The sequence below is a fragment of the Montipora capricornis genome, chromosome 10, assembly GCF_036669925.1.
Source record: "Montipora capricornis isolate CH-2021 chromosome 10, ASM3666992v2, whole genome shotgun sequence".
NCBI lineage: Eukaryota > Metazoa > Cnidaria > Anthozoa > Scleractinia > Acroporidae > Montipora > Montipora capricornis.
In genome coordinates, this window is record NC_090892.1 from 27,525,573 (window position 1) to 27,540,570 (window position 14,998).

General features: G+C 42.6%; 2 pseudogenes; one reads left to right on the forward strand and one right to left on the reverse strand.

Moving 5' to 3' along the window:
* Positions 1 to 5,205: 5,205 nt before the first annotated feature.
* Positions 5,206 to 8,164, reverse strand: LOC138021517 (uncharacterized; annotated as a pseudogene).
* A 2,353-nt stretch (positions 8,165 to 10,517) lies between these two features.
* Positions 10,518 to 14,680, forward strand: LOC138018745 (uncharacterized; annotated as a pseudogene).
* The last annotated feature ends 318 nt before the right edge of the window (positions 14,681 to 14,998 follow it).

Consider the following 14,998-nt stretch of genomic DNA (forward strand, 5'->3'; position numbering starts at 1 on the left):
GGAACCGAGACAGGTCTAAGGCACGAAGGCGTCAAGGCACTATAATCTACGATTACTACTAGTAACTTGTTATATCCTTACCTCTGTAAAGTTTGGCATCATACATCTGAACAACCTTTGATGTCTGTGTAAGTCCACCCAGACATGTTGTATCGAGTACATATCTGTCACAAGTCATATCAATGTCAGTTTGAATCAGAATGTGGCCATTCTGACTTGTTACACTAACAGCTGAGCCGTTTCTCAACTCAATGTCGTCAATGAACGCTGTGCTAGCAACAACATGGTCGCCAAATGAGGAGTTTCGTGTTTTCAAAGATGCATTGAAATTGCAGTCCTGAGTACAGTTAATTTTTTCAATGGACGGAACAGTGGTGTTGATCTCAAGTACTTCACCGCTGTTTAGGATGAGAAATCCAGCTGAGGAGAAAAAAGAAATAAGCGTCTTTTCAGAGAACTTTTAACCACATACAAAAGATTAAATATGGAATATACAGAGGAGAAAAACGGAAAAGAAATTGTGGGGGAGAAGCCCAAAAAAAGCTACAAAAACAGCTAATGAGTTGAACCAACAGATACCACAGAAAACAACTTTCACAAAGGTGTTACCAACCCAAGATCTTCAACATACTAAAATACAAGGCATTGAACAATATTTTACAAGTTTGAAACAATTTTGCGCATGAGTAACTTTAAATACAATAATCTTTCTGAAAAAAGAAATGTTTTAAAAGAGGGCAGGAGCTTATGACTGGTTATGGGCTCCTAAGGAGGGTAAAGATTAAGAACAAAAGGAAAGAGAGTGTGAAACTTAGGACTTTGATACGAAACAGAGAATTGCCTGATGACAGGCGTTGAGATTTAGAGAGACTTAGCATTGCATTTACAGCCAACTGCAAATTTTGGACTGAATTTGCGTTTTGTCAAAAATCAAAGAAACTTGTTTGATTTCGACTCATTCTCTGCCAGTTATCTGCAGATAACGCGCAACTTCCCAAACGTGAAAACAAGTTAGTGTAACCAAATTTTCTTGACTTTACGATAAGCAGCAGCCTGCCGTATCCTGTTTGCCGTCTGCGGTATCACGCAAAGTGTTACGGCTCGTGGTTTTTCCTCCTTTTTTGGTTTTTGACAAAATGCAAACTAGTTTTTGATCTGTACGCGGTTTTCGCTTTTGATCAAGATTTTGAGTGATATTTTCCTGCGGTCTCGGGGTTTCTAATAAACTCCAAATGCCTTTTTTATCATAGTCCTACAGAAAATTCCAAAAAACGCAAGAGAGTTTCTTGTATAATATGCGTGTTTAACTGTTTAGGGTAAATTTACCGGTAGTCTGGGACTAGGCTCCGCAGTTGGGGTTTATAAAGAGCGAAAAGGAACGTAGCGAAAAAAAATGTCGAGCGAACCTAGCCGAGTGGGTAACTGCGGAACGTGGTCCCACGCTAATTTACTGGCTAGTTTGGGTGGAATACATAAATGGCAAGTTGTAGATGTAGATGACAATCGCTTTGGAAGGAAAGCAGAAGGTTAGGGAAGGAAACAATCTTTTTTTATGCGTGCATGGTCTATCCACCACTTATTTTTTGTAAAAGGTTTTGGGTAGTGCTTTTTATAATTAATCGTAGGGTTTACAAAATGGTTTATAAGCAGAGTCAATCCTGATATGTAAGGTCATGTCCGATAATCGTAGTTTATAATCTAATAGGTGTCAAGTCCAATCCAAGGTTCCAAGGACGTAAACTTAGCACAGCGTGTGTTTTAAGGCAAAACCTCGCTGATTAAATGGTGTTTGCCAAAAGGTCTAAGTGAAAGTTTTTCAAGCACAAGCTTGCGGGTCAAGGCGAAACGCCGGTAAAGAAAGGTTCGATAAATTCGCTTGTCTTCTGTTTGATGCTTACGTAAACCAAAGGTTTCGCAGTGGGTTGAAGACAAAAACTTGCCGGTTAGATGATGTTGACAGCATAGTTACAGCGGCTATCCTCAACGGCTTTTTTTCATATTAAAAAAAATTTAGGTGGACGTCAATCAAATGTTTCCATGACGAATTCAAATTCATTTGATTGACGTCCTCCTAAATTTACTTTCGAAATATGAAAAAAAGTCGTTGAAGGCCGCGTGTAACTGATAACAGCTCTAACATGTTGACAGAGTAAATACCTTGTCGAGTATGAGTTGTGAAAGCGCAAAAGCGAAAAACTTGCGCAGTCAATTCTCACTGCGTACCAAACAGCAACTTCCACGCGATCGAAAATCAGTTACACCATAAAATCTCACTGCGAAGACAGGAACAACTTCCACACGATTAGCCTATTTTTCGGGGGAGAGAAACGACCGCTGGAAATACGGCGCGTTCGCAGGCTACCACACGATTGAAATACTTACACAATCAAATCTCACTACGTCGAAAAACGTGGCCGATAGAATTACATTTGTACGTGTTATGCGTTAGTCACAATGCCACCACGGTCGCATGAGTTCGAGGCATTTTTACATAGCCAGTCCTACGAAAATCGCTCAACGCAGGATAGCATCGAGTCTGAGCCCGAGAGCAACCCCAAGAATAGTATGCGTTTCTCCTTTGTCGAAACGCAATTACCGACCTCTACCACTAGGCCACTACTACTACAACTACTACTACTACTGCTACTACTACTACTACTACTACTACTAATGATGATGATGATCATGGTGATGATGATGATGATGATAATAATAATAATAATAATAATAATAATAATAATAATAGTCTTTATTAACTTAAACAATCCTTCAGGTTTACAAATTTAAGAAGAAGAACAATAGTGAACTAACCTAATCTATCTACATTGAAGAGCTATTTAAAAAATACAATATATAATTCTGTAAGAAAAATATAGATATTCAGCACCCTAGTATCTAAAAAGATATCTTTTTACAATATAATAAAAATTTCCTAAAATACTAATAGCGTTTAAGTGGCAGTCATCAATGAAATTCCCTTGTGGAATTTTGTGGAAGGGTTTCCTGGAACCTCTTACGCATATGTGTACCGACCTTAACATCTCAAAAGAAAGCCTAATAATAATAATAATAATAATAATAATAATAATAATAATAATAATAATAATAATAATAATAATAATAATTGATAAGATAGAAAATCATGTTATGTGATAGATATCGCGTGCCCTTTTGATACAAGAGTGCTGGAAAAAGAACAAGAGAAAATGGAAAAATACCTAGAATTAAAAAGAGAGATTGGGAAAATCTGGAGCTGCCGACAAGTAATTGTCGTACCAATTGTCATTGGTGCACTAGGGACGTTCAGCAAAAATTTGAAAACATCGTTGAAGAAAATTGGACTAGATTGCACGTTATTACTACAAAAAGCCTCCTTGTTGGGAACGGCAAGAATCTTGAGAAGAACACTAGACACCTAAGGACATAGGTCGTGGCTTGAAGCCTAGTTTACAAAGCACGTTAACGTGTGAATGAACGAAATAATAATAATAATAATAATAATAATAATAATAATAATAATAATAATAAATATATGACATTTACAAGGTAATTTTTGTAAAATTAAAATGTTGAAACCAAAAGTTTTCGGCTGTTTGCCATCAGATTTGTTTGCCAGGAGATTGTTCTTGCAGTGTTGATTACATTGGCGAGAATGCGAGAAACTTAGCAGTGCGAATTGCGGAACATTCAAATCCCGCTCACACCTCTGAACCTGCAAATCACCTGCGTGAAAACCCATCACATTCTTTCACTTGGTGCGTTCTCTCTTCAGCACAAACATTCCATGAACGTAGGATCGTCGAGGGGCTAATGATCCAACAATTCCGCCCCAGTCTGAACAAACAAGTTACTTTTTATGTTTCCAAACTTTTTCCAACGGGAATTACATAAGATATATATGCATGAATGCGCGCGGACGGTCATTTTTAACCCTGATGATGGCAAACAGCCGAAAAAGTTTGGTTTCAACATTTTAATTTTACAAAAATTACCTTTTAAATAGCATATATAATAATAATAATAATAATAATAATAATAATAATAATGATAGCAACCGTAGGAGATTTTGCATCCGAGTAAGGCTATCACTCCTTAGCCAAAGATGCAGTAGAGTATGCAAGAGTAGGGAATGTGGAGTTGACGTTATCCCATCCTCACCCAGTGTGCTGTATCGTGGAAGGTGAAGAGATTCGAAACAAGCAGATCAAGAAAGCCCGTAAGCAAGCACAAGTCAACATGTTAAGGAAAGAGGTTGAGGACCAGAAGTGGGAAGGCAAACTGTTTGTCAACTGATGAAGAGATGATGATCTTAATGAAGCCTGTTTCAGCAGGATGCATGAATGGAAGACAGGACCAACGCAACGCGCAAAAGAACCAGAGAGTGTCGCACATGTCCTCGCTGGATGTGGTGCGATAGTGCAATCAAAGTACATGGAGAGACATACTAATGTTCTTAGAATCTTGTTCTTCGAGATTCTTGCCAACTACAAGTTAGTATTCAGGGAACACTACGCATGATATACAAGCCAATCAAGCCAAAACCAGCTACGGGGATGATCAAGTGAGAGCCTTGTGGGATGTCCCTCTTTTTGCTGAAAAGACAGAAGTACGAGCAAACCGTATTGAAGTGCGAATCATTGACAAGAAAGAAGAGAAAGTTATTGTAATAGAGATGAGCTGCCCGTGGATCGATAATGGTGTAGTTAATTAAAGAAGAAGAGAAAACAAGGAAGTACGGACCATTGCGATTGGAGTTAAAGAAACAGTACCCAGGCTATAAAATCACACAGCATAACTATCATGGACGTATTGGGCGGGTACTCGGAAGAAGTAAGGGAGTCCGTACAAAGTCTCGTCGGAGAGAGAAGTAAAATAGTACTAAAAAAGATGGAGAAAGCCACGCTAACAAATACCCTAAACATTGCAAGAAGTATGAAGATACTAGCTCATGAACGATGAACAACGAACAATGAGCACGGAACTGAACTGATATACAATTACATTTAATATATTTTTGAAATAGTTTTTAATCTATTCCTATTTTGTTTATAGTTATAAAGTTTCATATTATTGTACTTAGTCACTTAGGGACACTTTTGACATTACTCATCAGGGATAGAAATTAGAATTAATAATCTAAGGAAAAAAAGTAAGGATTATCTAGCTTTTATAATAATAATAATTTTATTAACATATTCCAAGCAAATTGCTATTTACAAGTAAGAAGTAAAAAAAAAAGAAAACTATTAAACCTATTTACAATTCATTTCCATTAAAAAAGAGACTAGTATGAAGCACAATAAACCTACGAAGATATTCTTATTTGTAGTAAGAAAAATTCATGTCATGATAGCGTTCAACAAAAATTGGACATAAAAATAAGCTCCTTAAAGAAAAGCCACTATTATTTTTTAAAAAAAGATATATATATATGCAGATAATATCAGTCAGAGAAAAAAAAAAAAACAACAAAAACAACCAAATTAAAATTACGAAAACTAAGAAATTCTGGCGGTCACATTCTCGATTGTAATGTCTGTTTCCTGAAGGTCTACATTCCTTCTTCTTCCTCTGGAACCTCTAAGGCAGAGGAGAGCTGAGCGGAGGATAGCAAACGATACTTTTGCTCTTAGCCAGGACACGGTGCTGGCGTAGTCCTCTCCCTTCTTAATGGCGAGTAGTTCAGCTAATCTGCTGTGGTATCTCTTACATTCCTCGGCCATTCCGCCTGTGGTAGTAAAAACAAGTGGCGTAAAGGTGCCTTGCTCCACCTCCATCACCCTGCTTGCATATTGGCGTTTTTTTTCATTCTCGTGTTGCCTGTAGATTTCCTTGGGGCTTAGATCTCTGTAAGAACATGCATTAGGGTGACAAACCCTGACATCGAAGAATGCAGTCCTCTGTCTCTCCCAGAAGCCACGAGCGCTAATATCTAAGCGCGCATCAGGAGCTCTGTTGGCACCTCTGTTCAAAGTCTCTCCATTGATTTCCTGAAGGACCGGCTCTATTTCCACATCATTACATACCATGCTCAACATCTCTGCTTCCAGGTCGCGAAGCTCATTATGACGCTGTATTATAAACCCGCCACGTCGGCATACCATTGCATGATCTACGTTAAAACGGTCCCCGCATACGCAAACTTTCGGTGTGTCGGTGATTTCCCAGTCGTATCTCAAACATATCGCGTCTCTGAATTCTCTCTTATTTAGATTGAAGTTCAAGTCTTTGATGGGAATTACTGTCAGCCAGTTCGATGCTCCCTTCTCCGTGGCTAGCTCTACAGCTCGCTTGGTTCCTGTCGGCAGAGAGGTCTTCACCCGTTTTAGCCTCTCATCCATACACTCATCCTTCTCCTTACGCGCGCTTATTTGCAGAGTTTTTACTTCTGACACATCCGGGGTCTGATGCACTTGCTCCACAATTTGCCTAACTAGGGGACTTGTGACCCTGACTGAAGCCTCATATTCTTTGGGTGAGGCTCTGACTGGATCTATAAGCCCAAGCCCTCCCAAGCGCACAGGAAGCGCAAGGAGTTCGCGCTCAGTTTCAGTTGTTGCGTGGTTCGTAATAGCTGGTATGAGGACTTCGCTTATCGCACGCTCCAAAGGCTCTAACAAGTCGGTAATATCGGGCAGTGTCCTTAAGAAATACGTCCATCGGTGCCGTAGCCCAAAAGTGAACGCTGCATAGCTCGCCTGAGGTTGTGATAAGGCGAACTCTGCAAGTTTGGTGACCTGGTTTACCAGTCTTCTACCTTCTCGCCCACGTACCCTTCCAGAAATGACCTCGATCCAAGAGCTGCACCTAGGTGCTTGTGGCCTTCAGAGGTGATGTTAATCGCTGTGTCACCAAATACCTGCATAGCAGCGTGTTCTTTATCAGGTTTAATGATCAACCAGCACTTTTTTGCATTGGGAAAGTACCCTAACGCCGGACCACTCTCTGATAGCTCGTCCCACCATTTCCGCACATCTTTCAGGGAACCACTTCCCGTTGCATCGTCAGCAAACCAACACTGTTTAGCTGATCCTGAGACGTGTAGACGCGTTATCAGTGGCTGGAGACTAATGGCGTACATGCTCATAGCGAGAGGGTCCCCCTGTGTGGTGCCTTCCGCTGATTTAAGTTCTTGGCCGCCTATAATAAAGAGCCTCGCAGGCTGTCTGTAGGTGTTAATCGCATAAGTAGCTATGGTTGGACATAGGACTCTTGTATTGTGCAACGCAGCAGCTCTGTTCAGGGCATTAAAGGCATTTGAGGCGTCAACAAGAAGAACAGCGTCCGTGTCATCAGCGTCGAAAATATTGCGCATTGCATGAATGGCAGCCTCACTCCCACTTTTATGGCCTGCGCATGCCTGCAGCGAGCCACTTGCGTCAACGACATCTGGTTTTGTTACTCTCATCACGCACTTCGCAATTATCCTCCGTATTACTTCACCAACTCCAATCGGCCGGACCGCGCCCTCTCCTTTGTCAAGTGGAATCAGACGATTGGCTAAAATTGCCTCGATGCTAAGAAAGTCAACAAATTCCGTGCACAGTCGTCTGGTCATTGTAGCTATAGCTGTGCACAGATCGGACCCAGATTTCTTGAAAGATTTGCACGCAAGTATTCTTCTAAAGCCATTGGCGTCTACACCCGAAGGTCCGCCAGAGCCTTTAGTCCTTAAAGCAGCGTCACGAATCATCTCCCCATTGATCTGGTAGTACACTGTATCTGGAACTTCTTCGATTGGTCCAAAGAGTAGAGAACCTAGAGAGGCGTCCTGTGCCACAGGGTGTTTTTCCTTAAGTTGTCTCATGACGTCATCGCTCAAGGGCAAAATACCCCCGCCGTCTCCGTCGCTGAGGTATCGCAAGGCTGAATTAATTTTGCCTGTCATGACAAGGTTTGCAAAAACGCTTGCTTTATTGGGTGGATCAGCTCTACGGGAGTTGGTAAGACGTCTTTGGATGATCCGTCCTTCACGCACTAGGACATCTATTTCGCCCTCTTTCCACAGTGCCAGACGTTTAGCTAAGCACTCTTGGTGCTCCTTCGCCTTAGATTTCTGGCTCGGTTTTTGTAACCCAACAGCGAGGAGGACAATAGCTGCTTTAAGGGCAATGTGTTGCATTTCTGACTCATTGTTCCAATCGTTTATGTGCTGTGTTAATTTATCAATGAAATCTTTTCCTGTTTTCCCATAGGGGACAAGAAAAGTGTTCTTCCGCCATTTTGTAATCTCGTTATAGGCATTGTCAATGGTCGACGTGTTGACTGTTATTGTTCTTCCATCGCCATGTCGGCCCCAAATAAATGAAGATGGCGTGTTAATGGCTTTGTAATCCGGCAAGCTCCCTGGAATACTGTCCGACACGTTTTCAAAAGTTGAGTAATCACGCTCCTCTGTCAGGCCCTCTGGGGGTTGTACTGCAAATGTATGCAAATCCGGAATCGACTGATTATGATTTTGGCTTTGCTGGTCGCCATTGTTTTGATTTCGATTATCCTGAAGCGCTCCGCAAGAAATCAAGTTATTCACAATATTAGACGCGGGTTGAGTTGTGTCCAAGACAGAATCGTACATGCCAGTCGCTCTCGAAACATTTACACTAGTAAGGATTAAGCCGTCATTCCTTTCCAGCCGTGAAGCTTGATCTCTCAAATTTTGCCCTTTAAGACCAAGATTTTCATATCCTTTCTCGTCCCATAGTTCCTTCATTATCTCGATGTAACCTTTCTTCCTGCCATTGATATTGCACGGTGCATTATCAGATGCAGCCAAAGCCTGTGCTTGTTGTTTACACTCTAGAACGTCCCTGTTCATTTGTTCAGTCCATTTCACCTTTGATTTCCTCGACATCGTGTAATTGGTTGGCGCTTTGGCGGTATTTTCCAGTAGTTTCGTGGTTTAAAAGCATTTAAATCGCGACAACGACCCCCAGAGTTGCGACTGTTATGCCTTTACAATTTGCAGTTGGGGATAAAAGTAAAAAGTAAAACACTGAAGTCTCAATAAGAAGACCTAAAACCTAAGATCCGTACATCCGTCCGCCATCGTCGCCGATCGTAATAATATTTACAATTTTCGATTATTTTAATCTAGATAAATTTAATTAATATTTAAGTAGATTTCAAGAGCTACTTAGGTTTTTTAAAAGAGATTTCCAGCGATCGGTCACGTAATCTCATGCCCAATCACTGTAGTTATCTTAGGCATTCATGTGTATCTACTGCCATAATAATAATAATAATAATAATAATAATAATAATAATAATAACAACTTTCTGCTGGACTGTAAGAGTAAAGCAAAGATGTTAGCTAAGTCAGAGAATCCGCCTCGACTGGAAAATGGAAGAAAGAAAGGGTACATGCAGATAATGAAAGAACTATGGGATGACTCGGGTTTTGGAAATTTGGAGTTAACAAGTCAGAATTTGTGCCTCCCGCTTCCTGAACTTTCATTTCCGGTCGCGTTGCTATGATACCAATGACGTCAGCCCGTTGCTAGGGACCTCGTCCGCACGTGTAAAAGTGATGAGTTGAGTTTTTGTAAAAATGTGCGTGAGAAAGCGACGTTCTGAATGTAAAGTCGGAGAATAAAGTTGTACAAAACGAACCAGCAGAGTTTTATCGTCGCCCAGCAGCGACATTTGGTCCACCGAGCCGGAGATTGTGAAATCAAGGGGAAAATCGCCGAGTCAAGCTGTAAGACAGCCGTGAAACTGCGTGTAACTGTGTGTAAAATTTATCATCGAACCGCCTGGTTTAATATCGTGGAAGAGTCATTCAAGTCGTGCCAAGATGAGTGCCTCAAACAGAGAAGAAGGCGAAACACCTCGACTGTTCACGCCAAGTGAGTCTACCACTTCAAATAAACGTTTCGTTTTGAGAGAGAAATTGCGAGCTGAGAAGTTAGCACTGGAACTAAAAATAGCCGAGCAAACGTTTGCAAATGAGATCGAGTGTCTGCGAGCCGAACAACAGAAGCGTGCAAAGCTCTTGGAACTTCAAAAGAAAGCTGAAGAATCAAGATTGGAATATGAATTCGAAGATGCCATCGCCCAGGAAGAAGGTATGTCAAATAAAGGTGATATTGAGGAAGAGTTAAATGAATTACCTGAAGACAGTGTGAACGATCGGGTCTCGCGCTTAGACCTGGAAATTACTGAAAACAATGTTGTTGAAAAACCTCACACGGAGGAAGTTAAATCCACCAAACCAGAGGTCGTAACAGAGGTTTCTAGTGAGCCCCGTAAAAAAGAGACATGTGAAACTTTTATTGCTAAAGGTGAAGCTGAGTTGAAAACCTCTGCCACAGGAGACCCTAGTGTGCAAACGTCAAAGCTAGAAAATGCTGCCAGCCTTTGTGAAAATCGTTAAACCAAACGTGCAGAAGTTTAATGGAAATCCACTAGACTACTCAAAATTCAAAGCAGCATTTAATGTTGAAGTGGATAAAAAGGAAGTTTATGATACAACAGAGAAGTTTAAATTTCTGTTAGATTCTGTGGATGGAAGTGCAAAATCATGTCTAGCGAAATTCATGCCAGGTTCAGATAAATACGAGGAGGCATGGACTGCGCTCCAGGAGCGTTTTGGTCGTGTAGACACAGTGGTATCAGCTGCGAAGAAACGTATAGATCAGTTTCCGACCATAGTGAAAGAAAATAGTGTGCAGATCCGGCAGTATCAAGAAATAGTTTCTGAATTGGTAGGCATTTTCAAAGAGCATAACTTTCTTCACGAGCTTAGCTCGCAAGTCCCTGAAGCAACTGTTTCTAAACTTCCCACACGCCTTTGCGGCAGATGGGCCGAGTTTGTTGAAGGAAAACCGAAATTGTCAACCTGGGATTCATTTGCAAATTGGCTAGAGAAAGAGGCAAAAATTAGTGAGTCCAAGCAGCGGTGGATGCCAGAGAAGAGAGAGTGGAAGCGTTCAGATACATCTAAAGTTGATAGGCGTAAGCCAGCTGACAAATCCCAACCTGGGCTGTTTGCAGGAGCCACGGGAGAATCTTTACGCGCCAGCTGTGGAACAAAGTGCCCAATTCACCAGTCAATTAATCACACTTTGCAAGAGTGCAAACGATTTCAGGGAATGTTGACTAGCGAGAAGGAGAAAGTTGTCGAGGAACACAAACTATGCTTATGTTGTCTATTACCCGGTCATCGTCTGCGTAAATGTCGTAGTAAGAATAGATGCAAAGTTGAAAACTGTGACATGCGTCATCATACCCTTGTACATGAAGTCGACTTGAGATTTATTGAACGGGCAAAAGCGAAACGTGAATCAGAACAAGTGCCAGAAGTTGAGAGAAACCCAGCTCCTGTCTCCCTGGAAGGTAGAGACTCATCACCACGTCAGGCTGTGGAGCCTCTTTAGGAGTATCAACAATCAGCGTACACAGGTTGTGAGACTGGTGGTCTTGCTTTGGTTGAAGTACTTCCCATAGTTGTCTTTGGAGAAACAGGAAAACAGCAGGTGATGGCATTGCGTGACTCAGGCTGTAACACAACGCTTATAGATGAAAGCTTAGCGCTCTCACTTGGGCTTCAAGGCAAAGAGGTAGATCTCGAAATTCAAGGAGTAAATGCGCAGAAGGTGTTTGCTTCCCAGCACATCAAGAAATGCCACGTCGCACGAGTCGGAAAAGAGGAAGTCCAGTACTCCTTGCGAGATGTGAAGACAATTCCTAGCCTGAATGGCCGGATCAGAAGTTGAAGTGGTCAACAATCAAGCATGAGTATCAACATCTGAAGAACTTAGACTTGCGTGACACTGACACGGGTACAGTGCAACTCATAATTGGATCTAACAACTCTGACTTGATTCTACCAAGACAAATTCTGAAACCCTCAGGTCAACCGGAACTTGACAGGGTACCTTATGCTGTTGAGACCCCACTTGGATGGGCAGTGACTAATTGGTTACCTGGTGAGCGAAGAGTAGCATCTCCATACAATGGGTTCAAAGTGTATGAAAGAAGTTCAGTTGAAAATGAGGAGCTGAAGCAGCTGGTCATGGCTCAGTCAGAGATAGAAACCTTGGGCGTGGTCAAGCTAGCTGATCCAACCCGTTCGATTGAGGACAAGCGAGCATTGTCACTGATGGAAAAGACAACCTTTAAGAGTGTGAATGAAGATGCGTATGTGTCAGGTCTACTGTGGAGAGATGAGGAACCATCTCTGCCCAACAATTACGGAATGGCAAAGAGGAGGCTACAATCCCTAGAGAAAAAGTTTGAGAGCTGTCCCGAGATCAGAGAGAGATATGCAAAGTCAATCCAGGATGACGTTGAGAAGGGCTATGTGAAGAAACTGAGTGAAGGGGATATACGGTGCGATAGTAAAGTGACTTGGTACTTACCACACAGATTTGTCATTAATCCCAAAAAACCTGATCGCCTCAGAAGAGTCTACGATGCATCAGCAAAATTCATGGGACAAAGTTTGAACGATAAGATCTACACAGGACCAGATCTTCTGTCCTCTCTGTTTGGAGTTTTCCTCAGGTTTTGCGAAGGAAGAATTGCAATGGCCGCTGATGTGAAAGAAATGTACCATATGCTCCGTCTCCCTGATCGTGATAAGCCAGCATTGAGATTCTTATGGAGAGACTCTCTGATAGAAGAACCAAGCGTGTACCAGTTCGAGAGAACAGTGTTTGGAGAAGTGTCTGCGCCATCCAGAGCGAACTACACTATGAGGCGAAATGCTGATGAGAATGGGGAAGATTTACCTCTGGGTGTGAAAGCCGTCTACCAGCACTTTTACATGGATGATGGTCTACCGTCAACAGATTCTTGCGAGGAAGCTATTGAAATGAGGAAGCAGATGACAGAGTTGTTGCGTCGTGGAGGTTTCCGCCTACACAAGTGGCTGACAAATGACCCAGACGTCTTGGCAACCATCCCGGAGCAGGATAGATCTCCACGATTCCTCGAACTGAGTGAAGATAAGTTACCAACAGACAGAACTTTGGGCGTCATTTGGGATGCCCAAGAAGATATGCTCCAGTTTACCGGACTGAAGGATGATCCAGGTACGACGAAGAGGAAGATCTTGAGTCAAGCATTCTCTGTTTGGGATCCGCGAGGACTTCTCCTCCCATTCTCAATCAGAAGTAAAATCATCCTGCAGAATCTAAATCGTATGAAGTACGGATGGGATGACGAGTTGAAAGAAGCTGATCTTCGAGAGTGGCGTGAATGGCGCAAGGAAGCAGAAAAGCTTGATGAAGTGAGAATTCCGAGAGCTCTTATCCAAGAACAGAAACCTGTAGGAGAGACTGCACTTCATGTGTTTTGCGACGCTAGCCAGACTGCTTATGGCGCGTGTGCCTACCTAAGACGAGCGTTTATAGACGACACAATAGAGTGTAGTCTTATAGCGGGAAAAGGCCGTGTTGCTCCATTAAAGTCACAGTCTATCTGCCGATTGGAGCTCATGGGAGCTTTAGTTGCTGTGCGGTTAACTCAAACACTGGTAGAAGAAATGGTTACAAAGATAGAGAAGATAACTCTCTGGAGTGACTCTACCACAGTCCTACATTGGATTCGCCAAACGAGCTCCACTTACAAAGCATTCGTCGGTAACCGGGTGTCTGAGATTCACACAATCATGAGCAGTCTGAAGGCCACACTAGGAGCGGGCGCTGTGAGTTGGAGATATGTGCCCACAGAAGCTAACCCTGCAGATGACATCACCCGGGGACTAAGTCCTACGGAACTTGGCGTGGGCTTTCGCTATATTAGTGGACCCAAGTTCCTGTATGAATCAGCAGAGCTCTGGCCAGAAAATAAAGTCAAAGCGCCCTGCGAGAACGATGACATCAAAGAAAAGAAGAAGGAAAGATGGGCTGGAGCATCTCAGGAAAACAAGGTCCTGTTAGGATGGAAGAAGTATTCGTCACTGACCAAACTAAGAAGAGTTACGGCTTATGTGATGCGATTTGCAAACAATGTAAGAGCTAAGAAGGAAGTACGTCTACTGGGAGCACTTACGTCGAACGAATTGAGAGCTGCTCAGAATCATCTTGTGAAGAGGGCGCAAGTTGAATCATTCGGCGAGGAGATACAGTGTCTGAAGATAGGTGAGGAGATCCACAAGAAGAGTAGAATTAAATCTCTTGACCCAAGGTTGGAAGATGGGTTCTTGGTTGTCGGTGGAAGGCTGCAGAGAGCACAATGCCTACCTTACAGAACACGACATCCCAAAATAATTGACTCGCGCCATGAACTTGCACCGCTGATCGTCGAAGAAATGCATCGTATCTACTACCACCCGCCAACTGAGCACCTGCATAATCAAATTCGGCAGGAGTATTGGATCATCCATGGTCGCCAGGTAGTGCGAAACGCGAAATTCAAGTGCAACTACTATTATCGCCAGACAGTAAAGCCTCAAGATCAGCAAATGGCAAGTCTACCAGAGTGCCGACTTGAGCCAGGAATGGTGTTCAGGAACACTGGAGTTGACTTTTTTGGACCTATGTCAGTTAAGGAAAGACGCAGTGAGGTTAAAGTATACGGGTGCTTGTTCACTTGCATGAGTACTAGAGCGTGCCACCTTGAACTCGTGGATGATCTTTCAACAGATCATTTCATCATGGCATTGAAGAGGTTCATTGCGCGACGTGAACGACCGCAGAGCATCCACAGCGGTAATGGAAATAATTGGTGCAAATAATGAGTTGCGGAAATGCATCAAACAATTGGATGAAGAGAGGATACAAAACTTCTGTGCTCCTAAGGAAATCGAGTGGAAATTTCAGCCGCCAAGTGCCCCGCACTTTGGAGGTGCATGGGAGAGACTAGTACAGTGCACCAAGAAGACGCTGAAGGCAATTCTGGCGGACAGGGCTGTTTCCAAAGAAGTGCTGAGAACCGCACTAGTCGAAGCAGAAGGAATACTAAACAGTCGACCGATTACTCATGTGTCCAATCATGCAGGAGACATTGAAGCGTTAACCCCGAACCATTTCTTGCTGTTGCGGGCAAATCCGAG